The 23,433-nt window shown below is 46.0% G+C and overlaps 1 long non-coding RNA gene across 1 annotated transcript; it reads left to right on the forward strand.

The window, feature by feature from the left end:
• Positions 1–13,579: 13,579 nt before the first annotated feature.
• On the forward strand, positions 13,580–21,315 carry LOC139052237 (uncharacterized). Its single transcript, XR_011509802.1, has 4 exons — positions 13,580–13,761; positions 15,306–15,347; positions 17,909–18,113; positions 20,789–21,315. It is a non-coding gene; the product is annotated as an uncharacterized lncRNA (long non-coding RNA).
• Positions 21,316–23,433: the final 2,118 nt, after the last annotated feature.

A 23,433-nucleotide genomic window follows, 5' to 3' on the forward strand; every position in this document is an offset into this window, starting at 1 on the left:
ACTTTGAATGGCCTGCCATATAGGTAAGGGTGAAATTTCGCTGTAGCCCAAACGATGGCGAAGCATTCTTTTTCGGTTGTAGAATAATTGCCTTCCGCTTTTGACAACGACCGGCTAGCGTAAGCTATCACGTGTTCATGTCCATCTTTTCTCTGGACTAGGACGGCACCGATGCCTAGGCTACTGGCGTCAGTGTGGATTTCGGTATCGGCGTGTTCGTCGAAGTGCACAAGTACGGGCGGCGACTGCATACGTCGTTTTAGTTCTTGAAATGCGTCGGCCTGCGGCGTTTCCCACTTGAACTCGACGTCACATTTAGTTAGCTGTGTCCGCGGCTCAGCGATGCGCGAAAGGTCCTTGACAAATCACCTTTAGTAGGCACACCTGCCAAGAAATCTGCGCACTGCCTTCTTGTCGGTGGGCTGCGGGAACTTTGCGATGGCAGCTGTCTTCTGCTGGTCAGGGCGGACTCCAGACTTGCTGATGACGTGGCCTAGGAAAAGAAGCTCATCGTAAGCGAAGCGGCACTTTTCTGGCTTCAGAGTGAGCCCTGATGACTTGATGGCCTCTAGTACTGTGCCAAGCCGCCAAGGTGATCGTCGAAATTTCGGGCGAATACAACGACGTCATCCAAGTAAACGAGACAGGTCTGCCACTTCAATCCTGCTAAAACCGTGTCCATCACGCGCTGGAACGTTGCAGGTGCCGAGCACAGTCCAAATGGCATAACCTTGAACTCGTAGAGGCCGTCTGGAGTGATGAAGGCGGCCTTTTCGCGGTCTTTTTCGTTGACTTCTATTTGCCAATAGCCAGACTTGAGGTCCATCGAGGAGAAGTATTTAGCGTTGCAGAGCCGATCCAATGCGTCGTCTATCCGTGGGAGGGGGTATACGTCCTTCTTCGTGATCTTGTTCAGACGACGATAATCGACGCAGAAACGTAGGGTTCCATCCTTTTTCTTCACCAGGACAACAGGGGATGCCCACGGGCTTTTCGACGGCTGGATGATGTCGTCGCGCAGCATTTCGTCGACTTGTTGTCGTATAGCTTCGCGTTCTCGCGGCGAAACTCGGTAAGGGCTCTGGCGGAGTGGTCGAGTGTACTCCTCGGTGATTATGCGATGCTTGGCGACTGGTGTTTATCGAATCCTCGATGACGTCGAAAAGCAGCCTTTGTATCGTCGGAGCAGACTTCTGAGCTGCTGTTGCTTAATCACGGGGAGACTTGGAATAATGTCGTAGTCTGGTTCGGGAACCATGATCGTCGGGGTAGATGCGGTGGAGTCCCAGAGGACAAACGCATTACTGGTTTCCAGAATTTCCTCGATATACGCGATCGTCATGCCGCTGTTGATGTGCTTGAACTCCTGGCTGAAGTTTGTCAGCAACACTTCAGTTTTCCCTCCATGCAGTCGAGCGATCCCTCTTGCGACGCAAATTTCACGGTCTAGCAGTAGACGTTGGTTGCCTTCGATGACAACTTCTACGTCAGCGGGCATTTCAGTGCCGACCGAAATAACAACGCTGGAGCGAGGCGGGATGCTTACTTGATCTTCGAGCACACTCAAGGCGCGGTGACTACGAAGGCTCCCCGGCGGTATCGCTTTATCTTCCGACAGCGTTATTGACTTCGACTTCAGGTCGATGATAGCGCCATGTTGGTTCAGGGTGTCCATACCGAGAATGACGTCTCGTGAACACTGTTGGAGGATAACGAAGGTAGCAGGGTAAGTCCGGTCATGAATGGTTATTCTTGCCGTGCAGATTCCAGTCGGCGTGATGAGGTGTCCTCCAGCGGTCCGAATTTGAGGGCCTTCCCATGCAGTTTTAACTTTCTTCAACTGAGCGGCGATGGGTCCACTCATGACGGAGTAATCGGCTCCTGTGTCCACTAAAGCGGTGACTGCGTGGCCGTCGAGAAGCACATCGAGGTCGGTGGTTCTTTGTCTGGCATTGCAATTAGGTCTTGGCGTCGGATCACGGCTGCGTCGTGATGAACTGAAGCTAGAACGTTGCGTCGTTAAGTTGCCTTTCGTCGTCGTACTCTTTGCTTCCACATTTCGTCGGAACGGCGGCGTGTCATTGTGTCGTCGAAGTAGTCTATTCGGCGTCTTCGTCGGCGGATCTTCGTCAGTTCGACGAACAGCAACCGCACCTCCATCGGTTGCTGCTTTTAGTTTTCCGGATATGGGCTGACGGACCGGCCCCGGGCTGGGCCAGTGTATGGTCGGCGCTGCGGCGACAGGTAGCGGCCTGGTGATGGCGAACGCGAAGGTCGTGGAGGGCTCCATTGAGTGGCGGCGAAGTAGTCGACGATATCGCGAGGTCGTTCGCCAATCTGTGGCCGCGGCGCGTTAACGGCGAAACCTCGCAGCCCCATCTCTCGGTATGGGCATCGGCGGTACACATGGCCGGCTTCTCCGCAGTGGTAGCAGAGCGCGCGGTGGTCGGGGGCCCGCCAAACATCAGTCTTCCTTGGAATGCCGCATGGCTTGACGGGTTGGCGTGCTGGCGGCGGGGGTGGTGGTGGACGACGGAACTGTGTCGTCACTGGGCCCAGCCGTGGGCGCGGAGGGGGAACATGACGGCGGGCTACAGCGGCGTATGTCATCGCTTGCGGCTGAGGTTGCGGCGATTCAGGGGCTGCTCCAAGTTGTTCTTGGAGCTCCTCACGCACGGCGTCGGCAATCGAAGTCACTTGAGGCTCCCGCACGACCGCTCGGATAGTCTCGCGCAGGTCGTCGGCGGCCAGTGACTGAATTCCTGCGTAGTTTGTAGAGCTCGTGCGGTGGTTGAAGTGCCGGTTCCGCATTTCGAGTGTCTTCTCGATGCTGGTGGCCTCGCGAAGGAATTCTTCTACGGTCGTCGGTGGACTTCGTATCATTGCGCCGAAAAGTTCTTCCTTCACACCACGCATAAGTAGCCGGACTTTCTTCTCCTCGGGCATACTCGGTTCGGCGTGGCGGAAGAGACGGCTCATTTCTTCCGTAAAGATGGCAACGTTCTCGTTATTTAGCAGTACTCGGGCGTCCAGCATAGCTTCAGCCCTTTCCTTGCGCACGACGCCTGTAAAGGGGCGTAGGAAGCCGGTACGGAACAGGTCCCATGTTGTCAATGTCGACTCCCTGTTCTCGAACCACGTTCTGGCGGCGTCTTCAAGGGCGAAGTATACATGCCGCAACTTGTCCTCGGAGTCCCAGTTGTTGAAAGTCGCGATTCGCTCGTACGTCTCCAGCCAGGATTCCGGGTCTTCAGTTGCTGCTCCATGGAAGGTTGGTGGGTCCCGAGGTTGCTGTAGGATAACGGGGACACTGGGGCAGCCATTTGGGTTGTCTTGACCACTATCTTCCTTGTCGTTTCTAGCAGAAGTCCGTGCTCTGGGGGCAGTCTTTGCAGTCTGCGGCTAGCACACTGGTCTTGGACGATGTCGGTTTTTTCCTCGGGCTTCGGGCTTAGATCGCGGCTTCGCGGGGGCGTTCGGTACATGAACGCACAAGCACCTCCACCAGATGTCACGTGGTGGTGACGTTTAATAACACAGTAGCAATACTGTGAACAAGAAAACTAACTTTTATTGGGTTAACCTGTGCCCACAAAACAGGCTACACTTATAGCACAACGATAGCGGCGAACACGCTCGGCGATCGTCGAAAATCTGATCAGCGGGTCAAGCGCGTCGGCTTTTATACAACAGTCGTCGAATGTTCCAGACTAATCGTTGGGACCCGCGTGCCTTCCACAAAGTTCTACACCATTCGCGTCACGCGATAAAATCTGATAGCACAAGGTTCGGCGACAACAGACAGCCGGGTAGAAGCATCGATAACTTTCCAGAAACTTCTGATACATGCAGGCGCGTCCCGCGCTGTGCGATTACATTTGTTAGGCGGCGAAACGTGGTCGCCCGATAAAGATAAGTACACGTGTCAATATTGTAAATACAGTGTGTCTATACTCCCAACATCCCCGTACTATATTGGTTGATATACTGGGTAGTACGGCAGGAAACGGAACTCCGCAGTGGACGTCGCATCACCATAATCACCATGAATAACGGTGAGCACGCGGCATCCACGTCGTTGCCGCCTCCATCGTCACCGTCACCAGCCACGTCGCTGTCGCCTTCCGTTGTGGTTGTTCAATCCAAGGATCCAGAACTTTCTGCGGGAATGATGGCGCCAACGTTGAAGAGCGGGTAGCTATGTAGGAACGCGTGAGTGGAATCAACAGACGGGACCCATTACTTAGGCTAGCTAACCAGTTGTTCTGCCTAAGTGGCACGGCAAAAGTGTGGAAGGAAAACCAAGAAGAGGAGCTAAGCAGCTGGGACCAATGCAAAGAGAAGTTAACGGAGTTGCTTGGCAATCCAGCCGGCCGTAAAATTACCACAAAGCATGAACTGGCTTGCCCTGGCCAATCCCTACGGAGTCCTCTCTCTCGTACATCCAGGATGTGCGGCTGTTTTGGGGTTAAGCCGGCCACGACATAATAGAAGGTGAGAAGGTCGCGCACATGCTCAAGCGTGCTTTTAATCTGCTCACGTGGAAAAGCTGCTCCCCAGTTGATGGCATCATCAAAGATTGCCGACAATCCGAGCAGGCCGAAACCGATGCGTCGTGCAACTATTCACCAGACTTCCCAATACTGCCGCAGCGTCGACGTATGCGGTCGCACAGCAGCATTCGTCGCCGTCAGAGGACATGGCACGAATCGTTTTGCGTGAACTGGATGCGACGGCGACAGGAGCTTTCTGTTCACGCAGCCTTGATGCTAGCATTTTTTTCAGTTGCCCTCGTGCAAGCCATCGTTCACGAGAAAGTTCAAAACATTGGTTTAAATTCTGTGTGTGCAGGTTGGTGTCCTCGCTGTTGAAAGCAATGTCAGCAAAGTTGTAGAAACAGGCCGCCTAAAACACGCAAAACATGGAAATAATACGCCTCTACTACCCACGCTACCCATGCGATCACGGTTAGCGGAACGCGTTTTTACAATTGCTAGTAAGTACAGAAGTACGTGTCCCTTTTTATGGCTCTCGACGTTTCAGCGCATGCGCGACTAAGAGCGGGCGCGAGAGAGAAAATCTGGGGGCTTTTGCTCCTTCAATATATGACTCAGCACAAGCACTACGGAGGAGACTTCGCGCGCGTTTTATTCGTTTGTCCCCTAGACATGCCGGCAATGCGGAGCGAGTTTGTTTAGGCTGCGCCGCTGGCTGCCCGCGCAGTGTGGCAGCTGGCGGAAACGCCGCTTGGTGGTCGCTGTGTCTGAACGGGCAATAGAGACTTTTAGCTTGTACGCTATTCCAGTAAACGGGAGCGGTTTGGGCGGATTACCGGATGGTCGGGGCGTAAACGTGAGCGGTGAAGCTGCCTGGTGTTGTAGAGCTCAACCAGACAAACGCATAGCTAAAACTGCAGTAACTCACCATATCCTGCTTCGCCACTCGTGCAAATTCTTGGCAGCGGCGTAATTGTGAACACGATTACGCCACTGTCAAAAATTTAACCCAGCAGCTAAGCAGAATACAGTAATTAGCTCTGTGTTTGTGTGGTTGAGCTTTGCGCCACCAGCTGGCGTCACCAATCGGGCCGCTCACCTTGACGCCCCCGCTAAACCGGAAAACTGCCCGTGCTTGCCCGAATACCGGACACGCTAAAAGTACCTAATGTTCTTAATGGCGTTGCATAAGCGGCGGGTCGCCTTTTCCGTCGCGACGATAGATCGGCTTTTTTACAAGCACTGCTCCAGGAGGGTACATGTAACCGACCAACGGAGGCCTCAGGAGTGCACCTGGGGTTATATTAAAGCAGGCGGTGCAGGATCTCCGGGGCTCCCAAGCGGTCGCGGGGAGATCAAAGCTGGAAGCAGGGTGGCCAGTGGGTTGAGGCTGCGGAGGCCGAAGCGTGCCAGGGGGTGTTCGCATAAAAAATTGGCTGTCCGCAATAGCGGACAGCCAATCTTATATACCCTGGCACGCGCAGGCCTCTGCGAGCCCCGACCTACGGGCCAGTCCGGCTTCTGGCTTTGATGCCCCCGTTGCCGCTTTGGTGTCCTGGATTCGCCGCCAATAATGTGAAATAATGACACGTTGTTTTCATTAAACATGACAGAATAGATATAAATGCGTCGAACTGCCAACTTGCCATGCTAAGTTCAGCACTACCGCGCCCCACGACTTCTGCCGGCGCGCCTAGGAACAAGCACATACAACGCGCCCCAAGAAACTCCTTCGTAGTACCTAGCCAGAGTAGTATTTTCAAGGAGCAAAAGTCCCCACATTTCCTCTCTCGCACCCGCACTTACTCGCGTATGCGCGCAAACATTCATGGTCTCCGCATATGCCACGCCCCTCTGTACCTACTAGCAATTGCAAATACGCCCTGCCCAAAGTTTGCAAAATCTAACGCCGGTACAGCTGGCCAAAGGTAAACATGCTACCAGCATGACAGCGCCTGGCGAGGCCGGCGCGCGCTGGGCGTAGTCAGTCCATTTATGCGTTGCCAGCTTCAACATGTACAGTTGCATTCAGGGATACGATCACTTTCGCGCGACTCGGCGCAGGACGCGCACTTGGGCAACCTCGCAACCTCACCTTGAGCAGCGCAACAGATGGCCTGTATGCTTGTATGCTCGAAGGCGATATCTCGAGGATCCTTGCTCGCAGCGATCACGTCGCCCACCGGTGACATTGACGAGTTGGCGTCATGTCATCACAAGATATGAAAAAGCAGGTTATCGGGTACGTCTCATATGCATAAAATTTCGTGCCGACCTGCTTTCGCTTCAATTTCAGAAAGTTTGGTGTGGCTGATTGTGCTTCTCATTTTGACCCTAAGGAGCTGGGGACGCGGCTGGCGCATGAAAATGCACGCCGCCTGTGACCCGCGAAACGTTTCACACATTGGTCGCGATCATAAGAATAAGCCAATGTACGTGTGTCTAATGTATCGAGTGCAACCAGTGCATTCTCAGATCGACGGCCTGCAGTTTAACACATATAGGTTTCGAGCTGCCACCTAAGCATACGACAGAGACGGCGCGAACACGGGCTAGCTGCAAAGCCTTCGCTAACCGTTGAAAAAGGAGATTTATACATATAATGCGCCATATATATGAGAAAAGGAAGGCCACCAGAGAAAGATGAACCCAAAATGTACCGCAATGTGTGAATGAGCGTCTATAACTTGCGTGAAACACAATGCAGATAACACGCACGCATGAGAGCGCAGCGCGCTGATCACCGCCGCGAATAAGCCTTCAGGGGACACACACACACACAAACACACGAAGGCTTCAAACGGTTCACCACTGCTGGTATCACACCGCTTCGCAATGCGGAACGGAGCGTAAGCCCTTAAAGAAGATAACGCTACAAGTAAGGAAATCCGAAGATGACCGTAGACATTTCCCTGAGCGAGGTAAACTTAAGTCCCCAAGCGCCCGCTTTGCAATCCGTGAAGTCCCCGCAAAGATGGCGGCGAGCGCCCATCGCCTCTTTTAGTCGTCTGCTAGCCAGAGAACTCCCAGAGAGCAGCCAGACCAAAATCGTCCTGGCAGGTTCTGGCAGCCCGCGGGTAGCCAGAACCATCCAGCGCGAGCAAAACGAACGCCCGGCGGAAGTGCGTTGCGCGGTGGGCAGAGCAACCCGAGAAAAACGAAGACGCTCTTGCTGGCTCTGGCAGCCCGCGGGCAGAAATGGAAAATCGAAGAAACCCATCCTCTATTGTAAGGAAATGACGTCATTTCCCCTCATTTCGGACTGAGACTTATTGCTACTTTCTCATCTGCACGACTCTTCCTTTCGAGCAGAGCGCGACTTGTTCCTTGGACTGTGAGCGTGCCGCGGTCGATATCTGCGCCAAGTGAGCGGCACTGTTCGACTTACGTGTGTACGCTAGTGACGGGTGTTTGCGCTTCTTGTGGTGTAGCCGATTTTATTTTCTCATTGTGTGTGCCTTGTCACTGTCCTCGCGGACGTGGCGGCGGCTGAGGCCTTTTGCGTCCGGTCGGATTTCTGCGCTTACGGAGATGCCAGTACCGGCGACGTGTGGGTCACCGAGCGTCAATATTGCGTGAGCACTTCGGCTTGTAGGACCACTTTTTTCCTCTCATTCCTTTCTTCGGACGTGCACACTCAAGTATGGTTTCTATAGAATATTATACTTCTGCTTAAAGAACAACAGAAAGAAATAACGGCTGCTTTATTCAGCGAGCACCATGTCAATGCCGAGTGCCGCGACAAACAACCATAACTGCGCCAGGCAATAGCAGACGACGCTCGTACGCTTGGCCTGGAGGTCGATGGCATCGCTGTGGCGGCGGGAACGGCAGCGGGCCTCTCGGTGCGCGTAGGCGAGGAGAGGAGTTGAGGTACTTCAAAAGAATCTATAAACGTTGTTGTGACTGAGGTCCGTCTATAATTTTCAAGGTAGCGACCATAGAGTTTCCAACAAAAATTACTGGAGGGAACTCTGGCGCTGCAATCATTGTCCTACCATGGGAATGATGGGAAGTACATGGATTTGTCTGATCTCCGTGCTTGTGGATTCAGACGTTCTTCACCCGGCGGTGGTTGCTCAGTGGATATGGTGTTGGGCTGCAGAGCACGAGGTCGCGGGATCGAATCGCGGCCATGGCGGCCGCATTTCGATGTGGGCGAAATGCGAAAACACCCGTGCGCTTAGATTTAGGTGCACGTAAAGAACCCCAGGTGGTCGAAATTTCCGGAGCCCTCCACTACGGCGTGCCTCATAATCAGAAAGTGGTTTTCGTACGTAAAACCCCATAATTAATTAATTCAGACGTTCTTGTGGCTTTGTATATTACGCTATATAAATCTTATTGTCGTATATTTCAGCGCAATCTATATTCTTCGTAGTACAGAAGACACCGGGAACGCGTGCAACTGCTATTAATTGCAACGATTGAGCTCGTCCAGGTGGCGAAATCGAAACGCGCCAAGCGTCTCAAGGCACTGGCATGCCTGCGATAAATTCATAAGGGCGTTTCATTCGCTTGTCGATACATGCGTTCGTGGCTTAATGGTTTCAACATCAGGCTTCTGTGCTAGGGTCCCTGTTCGAGTCCTGCCGTCGGTCAATTTTAATGATGTTTACATAATTATTTATTACGCAATACACTGTTGAAAATGACGAGTTTACAAAGTCACAAAGCCGTATTTGAAGCCAAAAGGACGAAGTTTACGCATATCCATGTAATTCCCATACTGGGACAACCGCTCCCATTGCAGCTCTCGTAGACACTAGCGCCAGAGTTCCCTCTTGTAATTTTTGTAGGAAACTCTATGGTAGCGACATCTGCCGCGCGCGCCATCTAGGAAGTTCCTGTAGCAGACGGCGCCCACGCTAAACCGCGCCGCCGCGGCATTCGTGAGGTGAAAAAATATCTGCATACACGCGGAAATAAAACCTGCTGTGCCTGACTACGGCGAAAAACGAAAGAAGGACCCGAACTGCTAAATTTTGTCCTTTAATTTCAAATGAGCGCTCCAAGAAAATAGGTCAAGAGAGCTTAATAAGGGCTTGATCGCCTCGATTCCGCACGTTTAGATTTCGTTCGTTTGCGCTCAATCACCGCGCGAGCCTTGCTCTTTGCTTGCGCTTAATCCCGTATGCTCTGTGAAATCTTTCGCATGTAAGTGTGCTGCGTACACATAGCGGTTGCATTGAACGAAGAAGTCGTGTAAAAATGAAGGCTGACAGTCGCTTGGACCGAAAAACATTCGGTCCAGAAATCGTACAGACATTTCTGGAAGTACATTGATGTGTTGTTTTCGCAGATAACATCAACGCGCGACGGCACCCGATGCGCCGACTCGTGAGAATATTTTAGCTTGTATGCAAATTTTTCTGCTGATTGATTGTCGTCAAGGCAACCTGTATTTCTTGTGTTTAGTGGTCTGTGTATTTTCGTGCCTCTGACACGTTGACTAACCGCCTGATGTAAGAATGAGATATTTAATTTCTTTAAGCGGATGCAGCTTCATGTAGCTGGCTGTACGAGAGCTTTTGTCAATTTTACGCGATGTTGTTTAATCACAAGTTTGCAGTTTCAGCAGTGATTACAATAAGCTGAACCTTTCTTATTGTTTAGGGATGTCACAATTTCCTGAGATGAAGGCATCTCTGCACCACATAGGAGTCTGCGGCACTAATGCAACCTGAACAGCATGACAAATCATCAATGTGCTTGCTGTGACAAGGTGTGTACAAAACGGTCACGGCCACTTATGTATTCTAGGTTCTGTTCGTGTATTTGCTACCTGCCAAATTTCCCGAATCATTCGTGCAATTTACAAATTCTTGCTCATTCTACAATTTTACTAATGTTCCATTAAGTAATGAGAATGAAGTTCTATGGGTGAAGATGTTTTAAAGCTGTTGAGAGATGGAGTGGCATGGGATTGCGAAAATGCACGTAAAAATAGTCATGGCACTTATGCTGCTTTCTTAATTGGTAGCAATGAAAAATCCCTAACGAAAATGTCAGAGGGGCACTTGCGTTAGTTAAGTTTATTAGGATACATTCAAGAAGTAGGCCAAATTGGCAGCAACAAAAGCACTTAGAAAAACTCGCTGATCTAAAAACATGTTAGTTTCTGCTGTTCCAAGTGTGCTGCTTGAGTACAGCATGTCAAAGTAAATAATGATTAATAAGGTATGCAAAGAAAAATGTGGGTGCTAAGAGAAAGCTTTAAGAAAGTACGTGCTGTCTTTCCAACATAGGATTTCTGTCTGGGATTTTTGCAATATATAAAGAGCACAGGCTGGCAGGTGTGGCAAAAAATATTCAACACTTTTGCTTTAGATTGTAATGTAGCCAGTTGATTATGTGTCCCTAGTACAGCTTAGCGTCAGGCTTGAAGCTGATCTCTGATGTCGCAGCAGTTGCAGGTTGTAATACCCTTATGAAAATGACTGTTGAAATGTTGTTGGCGTATTGTTGACGAATTGTTGACTCAATAGCCTTTCAACAATACCTCAACAAATATTGAAACCACAGAGCAATAATTCAACAGTAAAGTTGTTGGGCAGTTCACAACAAAAAAGTCGTTGACTAAATTCTGTTGGTATATTGTTGAATAGTGTTGAGTTATATTGAACCATTGTTGAGTAGTTTTCAACAATAAAGTCGTTGACTAAATTCTTTTGATATATCATTGAATAGTATTGAGTATTATTGAGCCATTGTTGAGTAGTTTCCAACAATAAAGTCGTTGACTAAATTCTGTTGATATATTGTTGAATAGTATTGACTATTATTGAGCCAATGTTGAGTAATTTTCAACAATAAAGTCGTTGACTAAATTCTCTTGACATAGTGTTGAATAGTATTGAGTATTGAACCATTGTTGAGTAGTTTTCAACAATAAAGTCGTTTACTAAATGTTGTTAACTTATTGTTGAATAAGATTGAGTCACGAGCAATATTGAGTTTCGAAGTATATGTGAAAAACACACGAACATACGTATGTGTGCGTTTTTTGCATATATATGTTGCTTTACTGATCACTTGTCACCATTGCATATATACAGGGTGTTGTTTCACGTTACTTGAACCATAGATGTATATACACGTGTTTCAGCTAACTTTACTCAGAGTTTAAAAATATGCCGATGCACCATAAGACGATGTGACCAAATGCATGTTGCTCACTCTTGTATGTGTTACGCTATTCTTGTATTTTTCCTAAGTAGTTAATTAGTCAAGAAAATTAGCCATTCTGAAGGAACAAAGTTAGGCGAAAAATTCCAATTAGAAAGTTCTAGAGCACTTTGTAAAACGTCCGATTAGGCCATTTCTAACTTTCTATCTATTAAGTGTTATTGTTTTTCAGCTTACTGCGGATGCCCGCGAAATACAAAAAATATCACCTGACATACCCGCTTGCGCGCCGTGCTTGCAGCGCTCTCAAACGAGCATACCATCGAGCAGGGTGTGCTGCCGCTTAAAAGGCGACGGGGCAGTGACGAAGGCGTTGGCTGAGGTATTATAATTGACGCCAGCGACGTGCTTCCCTCGCTGCGGTTCATGATGGCGATAAGCAGACGAGTGTTCACACCGGTTAAATGGTATGTTTTCGTTTGTGCGCGGAAGGCTTAGGAGCAGTGCAATCACGACTCGCAGGCGGGCATGTCATGTGGTGCTTTTTGTATTTCGCGAGCATACGCAGTAAGCTGAAAAACACTAATGCTTAACACACAGAAAGACAGAAACGGTTTATTCGTACGTGTTGCCAACTGCTCTGCAACTTGCTAATTGGAATTTTTTTCCTAACTTCCTTGCTTCAGAAGTTGGTTAATTATCCTTGACTAATTAGCTAATTAAGCAAAACACAGAAATAGCGCGACACGCTACATACCAAAGGGAGCAACATGCATTTGGTCGCGTCGTCATAGAATGCATAGAGTTTACACTCGGCCTAAAGTTAGCAGGAAGAAACACCCTGCATATATATATATGCAGTTTGAGAAGACAAACGTCTCTACTAGCAGTGACAAACAACCGATGATTGGACGCATCCTGCATTTCCATCGGCATCCATTATAAGGGGGCAGTGCCCTGGCTGTGTGTTAGGAAACGGCATTGCATGCCTCCATGTTAAATATGGTCAAGGTGGCGGAGAACGTTAACAAAATTCAAGTCTGGGGTTTGACGTGCCAGATCCACGCTTTGATTATGAGCCGCACCGTAGTAAGAAACTCCATATTTATTTTCACCATCTGGGGTCCTTTAACCTGCACCGAACGCACAGTACACGGACGTTCTTGCATTTCACCTCCATCGAAATGTAGCCGCCCCGAGCGGCATTAGATCCCAAGCACTCGGGTTATTAGCGCAACACCTCAGGCCACTATGCCACCACGGCGGGTGCGGCGGATAAAGGAGTGAACATCGTTTTTACAGAGTGCGTATCGCTTAGATGTTACCCGTTAGCACGCACAGAACGAAACGAAAAGCTTGGCTGATATGTATGTCATCGTGCTCATATTTCACATGGAGGCCACATTCTTTTCTGTGACGTAGACGGGGTGCTGGCGAATGTGTTGGGAATCTGCTCGGCCACCAAGCAGAATCTGCGCTGCTATACGTTCTCGGTGACAAATCGCACAGCGCAGAAGCACACACACAAATGTTTAAAAGAATGGGACGACAGACCGCCTGCAGTTTGCTGTGACGTCGAAATAAGAAGCACAAACAGCGACGTTTCTGTACTTTTCTGGTCAGTAGTTCAGTTCGCATGGTTGCGGCACGCATTACTTTTTTTTTAAATCCAAACGACGAAAACTGTGCGCGCACAAATTAGCACGGCGTTTGCGACGTTTGAATTTGGCGCCTTTTCCAGCGCACTCCATTAGCTCCGGCCGGTGCACCGCGTTACTGCGCCAAAGAAAGTAGTTCATCAAAGAAGTGAAGCAAAAAACTTTCATACACATGCAAAGCACAACAATTGTTCTGTAATAACATGACATGACAGAATTTGTTATCAAATAGTACAATTTATGATAATATAAGCGTGTATTTGTATGAGTGTACATGTATGATTGCGCGTTTGCGGTGTTGATGCTTGGAGCATTCCGGCGAGTTCGTGTACGCTGTTCGCTTGAAAGCTTCCTGCTTTTCTGCGTTCTTTGTGTGCTTCGCTGTGACATCTTTGGAATATTCCTGCGTGTTGCTCGCTTTTTATGGGCTTGTTGCCTCGAAGATCGCCATGATCGCCTCCGATTCAGCGTCATCAAAGGTGAGTTGATGTTTCGAATTCCCCTTGTTCGTCCATTGCGAAGCGGTGTACGGGAGCCCGGAAATGAGTTCAGCGCCTGTGCGTGTTTTCCGCGGGCCTCTTTTCTAGTTTTCATTCCTAGCACTATCCTTCCGTTGCGAGAATTGGTTGTACAGCACTAGATTTGTGATATATAACGTGGAGCTTTGTCCTGGTTTAACTTTACTCTCCGCTAGTGGTGACGTAAGGCAGCTATGTGGTGCCAGCTAAAACAGGGCTGTTGTACGCCATGATTTCTAATACGGTGTTCGAGCACCGATTGAGTTAGCCTTATTAATGAGCGCATAACAATGCGACCTGAAACCATCCGATCTGTACTGTAATCGAAGATATTTCGTTTGCGCCACGCTAGTACAAGGCGTGTGAGTGAGCTGTAGCAACAAAGGGGGGGGGGGCGGTGGGATCAGCGAAAATGTATTCTGTTGCGGTGTTCCCTTCAGGATCGAGTGACACCGCGGTGCTTCAACGCCACTATCTGTCACGCCGTGCGGCCGACGTTCGCGCGACCGGAAAACACAGAGGAGGCTGTCTCGCAATAATAAAAAATTTCAAGTGTGTACACGCGATTCTATGCGATACGTGACATACAATAGGGGTGATGCCACAGAGTGCTGCGAAATCACCGAGTTACACGCCTTGCCAACCGCGTGTGTTTTGTTTTCCACCTGTTAGCGCGCATTCAACTTTCTTTTTTTATCTTCTCCGTTCGGTGCCATCGAGTGCTTCGCCCAAACGGCTTCGCGTAGGTGCTCAGCATTCACGGAAAGGCAGATTTCATGGCACTCCAGGTCCTACTTTACTGGGATAGAACATTAAAGAAATGTAACAGCGTGAAATTTCAGCTTTTCGCACTTTAGTAACTGATTGATGTAACAAAGTTTTAAAATCAGTAAAGGAACGAGATAAATGCCTGGCATATCTGCCTTGTCGTCCCACTGTGTTTCGAGGCGGCATGTATATGTTATCGGCAACATAAACATCAATAATTAGCATTGTTTCTTGTGACCATAGAAGTAGCTAGTTATGTCGAAAAGCCATTTTTGCTTTGAATCCGAGCACTACACAGTGAGCAGATTGAAAGCGGAGCGCATCGTTGTGAACTAAATGACGACGCTTTGCCACAAGCTTGGAATAATGTTTTTTGTCGAAAGAGCAGGTCTGTGAAATTCTTTCTTTGAGTGTAAGCAAAACTTCAGTAGCATCAGGTAGACGGGGAGTAAAAGAATGTAACACTGGGGCCTTATATGAAGGAACTGCCTTTAATATGTGGCCATAACAGTTAAGTAGATGCGTGGAAATAATTTTTAATATAAGTAGAGGAATGTGAAATAAATTATTTGACAAGCTCACACTGCCATTGGCAAGAGCAGCCACACTTTCGTGTATTCGATGACTAGTCATTTGTATCTGTCCATTTATGTCAGCCTAATGGTCCATGTAGCTCTTTTGATTGTCGCTTTTGCTGCATCGTGGCTTCATGTTTTAATACTGACATCTTTTTTCAGATTCAAAGTGAGCTGGGAGACGCCCCAGCTGGCACGCTAAAGGTGAATTCTTTGGTCATCCATTCTGTAGCGTCACCATGATCAAATACAGTGATGCCGTGAAAATGTATTGCAGGAAGCAGGAAAAAAACATTGCTGATGCAACTGCAAGGCATTTGCTCCAGTGATCAATTGGTGCAGAGTGCCTTCATTAGGAGACATGGTGCCTTTAAGCACTCAGCTGAAAGACTTAACAACTGCACCGGGACTGGGAGTGAATTCAGTGTCACTTGTGAACATATTAAACGCAGAATGTGTCTTTTTCAGTGTATATGCCTGATATGAAACTTAGTGTGGACATTAGTGGTCTACATGAGTGAACATCTTTATAGTTTTACCAGAACGAAGGTATAATGGCCTATGTCATACAGCAGTGCACTGCTAGATGTATCAAACCAGAACAGCAGCACCCTTCGAGAAAGTTGGCTGAAGAATGAGCAATGATCGGGGCTTTCTGCATTTCAAGGGCCAAATTCCAAAAAGATTGATGCCGAGCTGGATGGTGCGAAGTGCCGGTCACCACATGCTCTATCTTGGCATTATGTCTTGTTAAGATACAGAAATTGCATCACTGCTCATAAATTGGAAATTGGAAGGTTGAGGGGAAGTGGAAGGGCTCCCCTCTGGAGCAGCCAGTGCATGCCCTTTGCTATACTGATAATCCTACCTTAATGAGAACCAGTGATGCATGTTAACCTATTACGCAGCCAAGTGCATTCCTTGTTTTGTATTAAGGGGACACTAATGACACCCTAAATGAATTTTAAATAAAGCATCGTCTTAAATAACTACTGTAAATTTCTTGGTAGTTGCTTGATTATTAGAGAAAATAAAACTCAAAGTGTAATTTTCTGAGTATCGCCCCAAAATCTTCGTGCTGACACCTCATTGTCACATCATGGATTCCAAGTATTTTTTCATACTTTGGTTGTATTGGTTCTGTAAATGTTCCTGACGCTTTTTATTTGGGTTTTTGGAATATGATGAAGAACATCTTTATTTGTAAAAAAAATTGCTACACCTGAACAGACGTCATCTAAATCCATGACGTCACAGCAAGCGGGTGTGGTAACTTCAAGGCAGCACTGCCACCAATCTTTCCTCTTGCTGCTTTTACAGTTTACTCGGCCTCTTGTTACGGTATGAGTGAATCTCTTGAATTGTAGGAAGGTAATGTACAGATACATCTAAAATAATTTTTCTCTATAGTGCTTTCATGCCGTAGTTGCTTAGGGGTGTTGGCACAGCTCCGCTAAGCACGAGGTCACAGGATCAAACAACCGCATTTTGATGGAGGGTAAATACAAAACTGCCCAGGTACCTTGCAGCCTAATTTAGTAAAAATTAGTCCAGAGTTCCCCACTATGGCGTGCCTAAACATCAGATTGTCATTTTGGCACTTAAAATGCCAGAATTTAATTAATTTATATTTCTTTAGTGCTCCTTTAAGCTGTAGAATTCATGATCTCTGCAAAAACTCATGCTCAAAGTAATCTCCATAAAGATTAAATAAACAGTAGATATAAGTGTCTATTTATATATTGAATTGTGGTGATACGTGATGACTATTAGAACGGTGGTACAACAAGACAGACAGAATTGTAATACAATGTGTGACGGCACGATGATGCACATCGAGGAAATGACCGAGTCTCCCTAGAAGTCCCTGACATGGACATCAACTGACTGTCCACAAACTTCTGAGTTCACTCCGTGATCTTGTGCAGCCTGTGCTTTGCGAGTCGATTAATTTAATTGAGGTGGCGGTTGGCACATACTGTCCTTGCAACTTATGTACATTTCATACAGTGGAGTGGAATCCTCACACATTACATCTGGAGCACAGCAAGTGAACATGATGTGTAGTGGTAATCTTAGTAATGATCGACAATCATGTCCCTCTTCGAGCTCCTAATGCTGCTTGCCAACACAAGCAGCAGCAGTTGCCCAAGATAGCGGGAAAGAGATTCATTGAAAAGTGGCATATGCCCAGGGTCGCATAACCAGTCACCCAAGCTGTTCTGACGGTTGATTTTGAACTCTTCCCTCAACATAGCAGCCCAATCTCCCCATTAGACCATGGGCTACCTATTGACACAAATGGATGGGAAAATAGAGACCTGAAAATATGAAGTATCCTAAGAATGGTAATCACAATAAATAGTACTAGATGTGCATTAGCTCAAGCTCTTGGGCCAGTTGGTGCATGATGAACTTGAAAAAGGGGGGTACCAGCAAAACAAAGGACGTGCACACACGGAAGAGGCGTTAGACAGGGAGTCCGTGTCTAATGCCGTTTCCTTGTGTGCGTGTCATTTGTGTTTCGCTGGTACTCCCCTTTTTCAAGTACTAGATGTTTGGATACTTTGGTTTATTATTCTTGTTTGTGCTGGATTGTTCTTCTGAAACGTGGCATCCGGACAGCATAAGAAGCTTGTAAGAAGTCCAGTTTAGCGTTCTAGATTTGCAACAGGTACTTTTTTAATTTATTTGCAGTAGGGCTGTTGTGTGAATGTGCTTGAAAGGCTTAAAACTGTTTTGCTAACATTTACTTAAACGTGCAGGTTCACATAGGTTGAAGGAGTGCACATTGAGAAGGTTATCCTGGCACAGCTTACCATGGCCTGCCATGGTGGACCAGGAAAGTTTGCAAGGGCCTTGCTTCACCATGTGTTCACAGAGGAGGAGCTCATGGGCCATTTGGCCTTTGGAAATAACACCAAGGGGCAAAAAGGGCTCTTGACCCCACCAGGGTCAGTGCTGTTATAGGCAAGTACCATATATCCTTTCTGGTTGCATTTTTACATTCACATTTTTTTCTAAAATTATGAACTTGCCATTGGCATAACAAACGACTTTCAAGTGTGTGCAGTTGTGTGCTACGATAGCCTACTATTTGGAATGACTGTTCATGTGATCATAAGTGCGTAATGCCGCCATACACAAATGCTTCTAAAATTTGAAAGCTGCCTTCACTGCTGAAAGTTTTTAGTGGCTCCACCACATAACATGAGCTGCATTGGCGCATTAGCAGTGCTACATGGCTGTCATTGCAAGGAATAGTTGTCTGTGAAGCACACTCCAAATCTATTGGCATGGACGACATGTTTAATTAGCCTGAAAGTGTTATTCTAATACACGAATTGCGGAGAAGCTATGCTCAAGTGTGGTTACTGCTCAGCTCGAGCAGGAGCACGTTCACCAAATTGCAGAAATCAAAACAGCTCTCCAGGTTCTGAGATGTGAAACAGTAGATTCACCAATTTTAACAGACCACATCGAATTAAGGTTGCTCCTATATTGAAGGAGGTCCATGTGATGCCAGACAGCAGCCTTTTAGCAGAGGGAACCTGAGTGGTGTGGCAATTTTCTTTTGGTTGTTTCAATCAAAGAAACAACATGGACAGAGTTGCAAGCATTGCTGTCAACAGTACTACGTTTAGTGGGCGCTTACTCATTCTAAGCACTTAACCTGTGACTGGTATTTATTAACGCACACTTTATCACTTTGTATTCTAAGATATGAAAAAAAATATTTATGAGGCTTTTCCCCATATACTTCAATAAATTGAAAATAGGCTCTTGGGGCCTAATGTATAAAGCTTCTTACAGTCCATCAGACATGTCCACTACTCCCATTCTGAAATTGTTAGAATTGATTCCTGCTTCCTTACTTCACCTACCTGTTAACAGGGTTATTATGAACCATTGCCAAGTAGATTATGGGCTTAAAATAATCAAAAAGATGAATGGGCTTTTCTGTCGCTCTTGTTTAGCCCGTTGAGGGTCACATTTTGGGGAGAAATATGCCTCTCTAATTTAGGAGTTAATATTTTTTGTGGTTTGCAAATGCTCAAAACTTTCGAATTGAATAGTGTCCTATTCAATTTAGTCTTTGAATGGTCACTATTTGTAAATGTGAGTATTCTAATATTTCGAAACACCAATAAAACATGAAATTTGAGCCAAAGTACGGTAAATTTTCACGTCCAATAACATAGTATAGACATAAAACGTAAGAACTTGTAAGAATAGCAGACCAGGCTACATTACTTAAGTAGCTGTACTTTAGAGGCTGTACAGCAATCATTTATGCTTACTGAAGAGTCCTGTGCATGTGAGGAAACCTTTTGCTGCTACATTTGTGCTTTTAATAAACAGCTCTTCATAACATAACAATGACAGAAACTTGCAAACATTAAAAATACTAGGTTGTGAGCCTCATCTTACATTAATTGTGATATCAGCTGTTCATTATTCAGAAGCTATCCATTATTTGATTTGCTTCTAGCATTATTCGGTTCAGCCTCAAAAATCACTTTTCGTGCACTCTTAATATTTTTATTGCAGATTTAAGTTCTTCAGAGTGACGTTCCGAGAAAATGAAGTGGTAAATAATATTTTTAAATAATGATGAAGTGGCAATACCATTTCAGTATTTGCAGTTTTAGATGTTTTATTTTTTTATGCAGGATAAAGCAGCATAATTTTTTTGTGTAATGAAACTTACAAAAACTTGTGGCAACACTCCCAAATTACTGCAATGACAGACACCAAGGAGCTAAGTGAAAATCAGTTTTGGAGAAACCCATGGAGCGACAGCACTTTAAGAATATTTTCTAGAAGCCTCGGAAGGTTGCAGCACCTCCAGTGGGATGCTAGGCAACACTTTGTTCTGAAACGGCAAATTTTTTCAGAACGTTCCGTCACAGCCACAGATGTACGGCAGTAAACCCTAAAAGGGTTAAAGAAGTCAGTCCTATGGCATATGGCTCTTAAAAGACAGCATTTCTTCGTATCTGTCACATTCTGCATGTTTCATGCTAAGCAGCTTGGTGCACAACTACATGGAATCCTCATTATAACAGTAATTCAATCGTTGAGGCAGAAAACATACTTTGCTGTAAGCAGTGTCTTCTTTAATGTAGAAAGTCCTAAGTCATTGTAAGGCGAGAAGTACATTCCGATTGCATGTGAACTCAGGAAACCTAACTTCAAATGAAGCTACACTCAATTGTAGTGACATGACAGTATTGTATTTGGAGCATGGAAAAGCACAGTTAAATGCTGCACATTTTAATTATGAAAGTTACAAGAAATAATTTAATTGTCAGTTCAGGTTTATTTATGAACAACATGAATTTTTTTCACCATTTTGTTTCTCAGCAAGCAAAGTTCACATCTTCGACATTGAGGATATTCGTAAAGTTATTTTGCTACAGTGTTTTGTTCCTCTTTGCCCTTTCTTGCATTTGACACTTAGTGGAGTCCCGTGCCACACAGAATCAATTTAAATGGTCATGCTGCAAAGCTGTACCCGTGGAAAGTTGGAATTAAGCTACACAAATACATAATTCAATTTCATTATAACAAGGGCATATTGCATGCCATTCTTTTGCATGTAGAAGTTGCTTTTTAAAACTTGTTCTGGCTTGTTGTTGCAGGCTTCACGTGTCACAAGTTTCCTGGTACCAACATGCCCTATGTAAAGAACTCTGGCCTCGCTTCTCGCATGGGACCAATAGCCTCTCAAGAGCCCAAGTTGGACAGCTCAAACCAAAACACAAGTGTTGTGCTTTTGTAACTCTCGACATTTTTATGTTTTATGTTAGTCTCGTGAAGGGCTCAATTTGGATTTCTCAAATGAGCATACAAATGTTGTGCCTTTCTATGCCTTGACATTTTTATGTTAATTTTATTTATGCTAATTATGCAAGTCTCCTGAGAAGCCCACATTGGATTGCTTAATCCAGAATACAAGTGCTGTGCTTTGTTATAGTTCACTACATTTTTATGTTAGTTTTTGATATGGTTCCAGTAAGGATAGTGTTTCCTTATTAATATATTTTTTAAGTATCTTAAGTCATTTCATGCCAAACCACCCAATTTTGTCAAGAACTGTTCCACTATGGCAAAGCATTTCAAGTTTGCTTGATTTTGAGTAGGTACAATAAGAAAATTTTTGAGAAAATTTGCTTTCATACATACACTTGAGTCATTCCAGGGCAACCAACCAGCGTTTTTTTGACCATCACAGATATAGTTGAAACTCCGAACTCTTGCTCCCCATTTATTTTCCTTCGCAAAAATTTTTTTGAATTTTGGCAAAAATTTATTGTTCTTGCCCAGCTAAGCTAGAAGGCACTGATACACGTTTCTTTTGAAAGGGAAATTGTATGATCCAGATATTCAGATGATGTTCATGTCAAGAGACAAGTGGTGTGACTGCCAAAATTTGCAAAGTTTGAATTTTCTTCTAATGTAGGGAAATACAGAAGGCACAAAATAAATATAAAATCAGACTGGTTGACTTGGGATAGCTGCAAAATATTTCAAGCCTTGTAGGTTCAGTTGATCAGCTAAAAAAACTTAAAGTTCCAATTTTTTGCAAGAAGCTTCGTGTTGAAGGTAAAAAATTAACTTTGGAGGTTGGCACAAAAGTATGTCGCCCATCGTTACACAGCCCTACATGTCTGCTATGCATGTGACAAGTAACAAAAAGGTATTCTTTAAGTGCAATAAATTATTTTCTGTAATGTTCATTTGTGGATCACACATACAGCATAAATATAGCATAAATATATGAAGCCATGTCAGCTAGCAAGGAAAGATTGTTAATATAATTAGCCACAAAAACTACTCAACAAACTGACTGCCTTTTTTATCATTGCGAAGGCAGGTGACGTCAAGCGCTACAGCTGCAGTCTCAACTTGTATTTTTTTAACATGAATGCAAAAAGTGGTCGCCAGTGGTGTCTGACCACATCAGACTGAACAAGGCAAATATGACTTTTATAGGTGAACACGTTCTGGCTCTGAAACAGTGGTAGCAAACAACACCACAAGAATTTGTTCACACTTATGTAGGTTTTCAGTCTTAATTATAAAGGTGTTTTCTACTTGCATCATCATTGGGCTCCAGGGAGCAGGGCACGAAGTGTCCTGCTCCCTCTGTGTTGCATTGCAGTGCGACATGCCCTTTAAAATGCTTTGTATGAACAATATCAGCGCTCTTCCTGGATTTACTGTCTACATAATAGCCGATATTTCTTTTTGTAAACTGCATGAAAGATATCTTTTAACACTGCAGGATTCCCTCGCATATTAATACGTACGAGGTCTGTTAGAAAAGTATTTGACTTTTTTTTGCAGACACCTGATGAATATGAAACAAGCGCGTTTTCATCAGCCACCCTTGAACCTTTTCGCGCATGCACGAATTTTTTCCTGCCTGCCAATAGCGTGAATTGCTGGGACGCAGCATTTGAATGAGGTAGTACACAGTGCTCTCGTCGTTTTTTTATTGCAAGGAAAATGGCGGAGCGACTGGAGCAGTGCTACTGCGTCAAATTTTGCCAGAAACTGGGCGACAGCCACGTGGAAACCATTCGGAAGATTCAGACTGCTTTCGGTGACTGCGCTATGAGCAGCACACAGATTAAGGAGTGGTACAACCAGTTTAAAGACAACCACGCATCGGTGGAGAGCGAGCCACGCTCCAGTCGGCCATCAATATGCCGAAATGACCAGGTCATTGCCTAAGTGAACCCTGTGGTGATGCGGGACCGTCGTGTGACTATCCAAGAAATTGTGGAAGAGGTGGGCATCAGCACATTTTATCCACATTCCATTATCACCGAAGATTTGGCCATGAAGAGATTTGCCCCGAAATTCGTTCCCAAGCTGCTCATGGTCGAGCAAAAGCAACTTCGTGTTGAAGTCTCACAGACATGCTGGATTCCACAAACAGTGACCTCAACTTCACGAACACCATAATCACTGGTGACAAGTCTTGGATGTATGTTTATGACCGGGAAACCAAATCCCAGTCATTACAGTGGAAGCATTCCACGTCACCAACCATTCATTCATTTCATTCATTCAGAATTTATTTAAGACAACGAAAAGGTTGTCCAGGGTGACGTGGCAAAAGGCATACTTTGCCTGACGAGGCCACGCCACCCGGATGACAGGCGGCACCACAGGTTACAAAAATCAAGAAAGAGCATTACATAATAGAACACACATTCAATATTTTTTACACAATGCATAAGACATCCTTACAAAAACACAGGCTTTCGGCGGAAAA

This window comes from Dermacentor albipictus, unplaced genomic scaffold (assembly GCF_038994185.2).
Source record: "Dermacentor albipictus isolate Rhodes 1998 colony unplaced genomic scaffold, USDA_Dalb.pri_finalv2 scaffold_20, whole genome shotgun sequence".
Lineage (NCBI taxonomy): Eukaryota > Metazoa > Arthropoda > Arachnida > Ixodida > Ixodidae > Dermacentor > Dermacentor albipictus.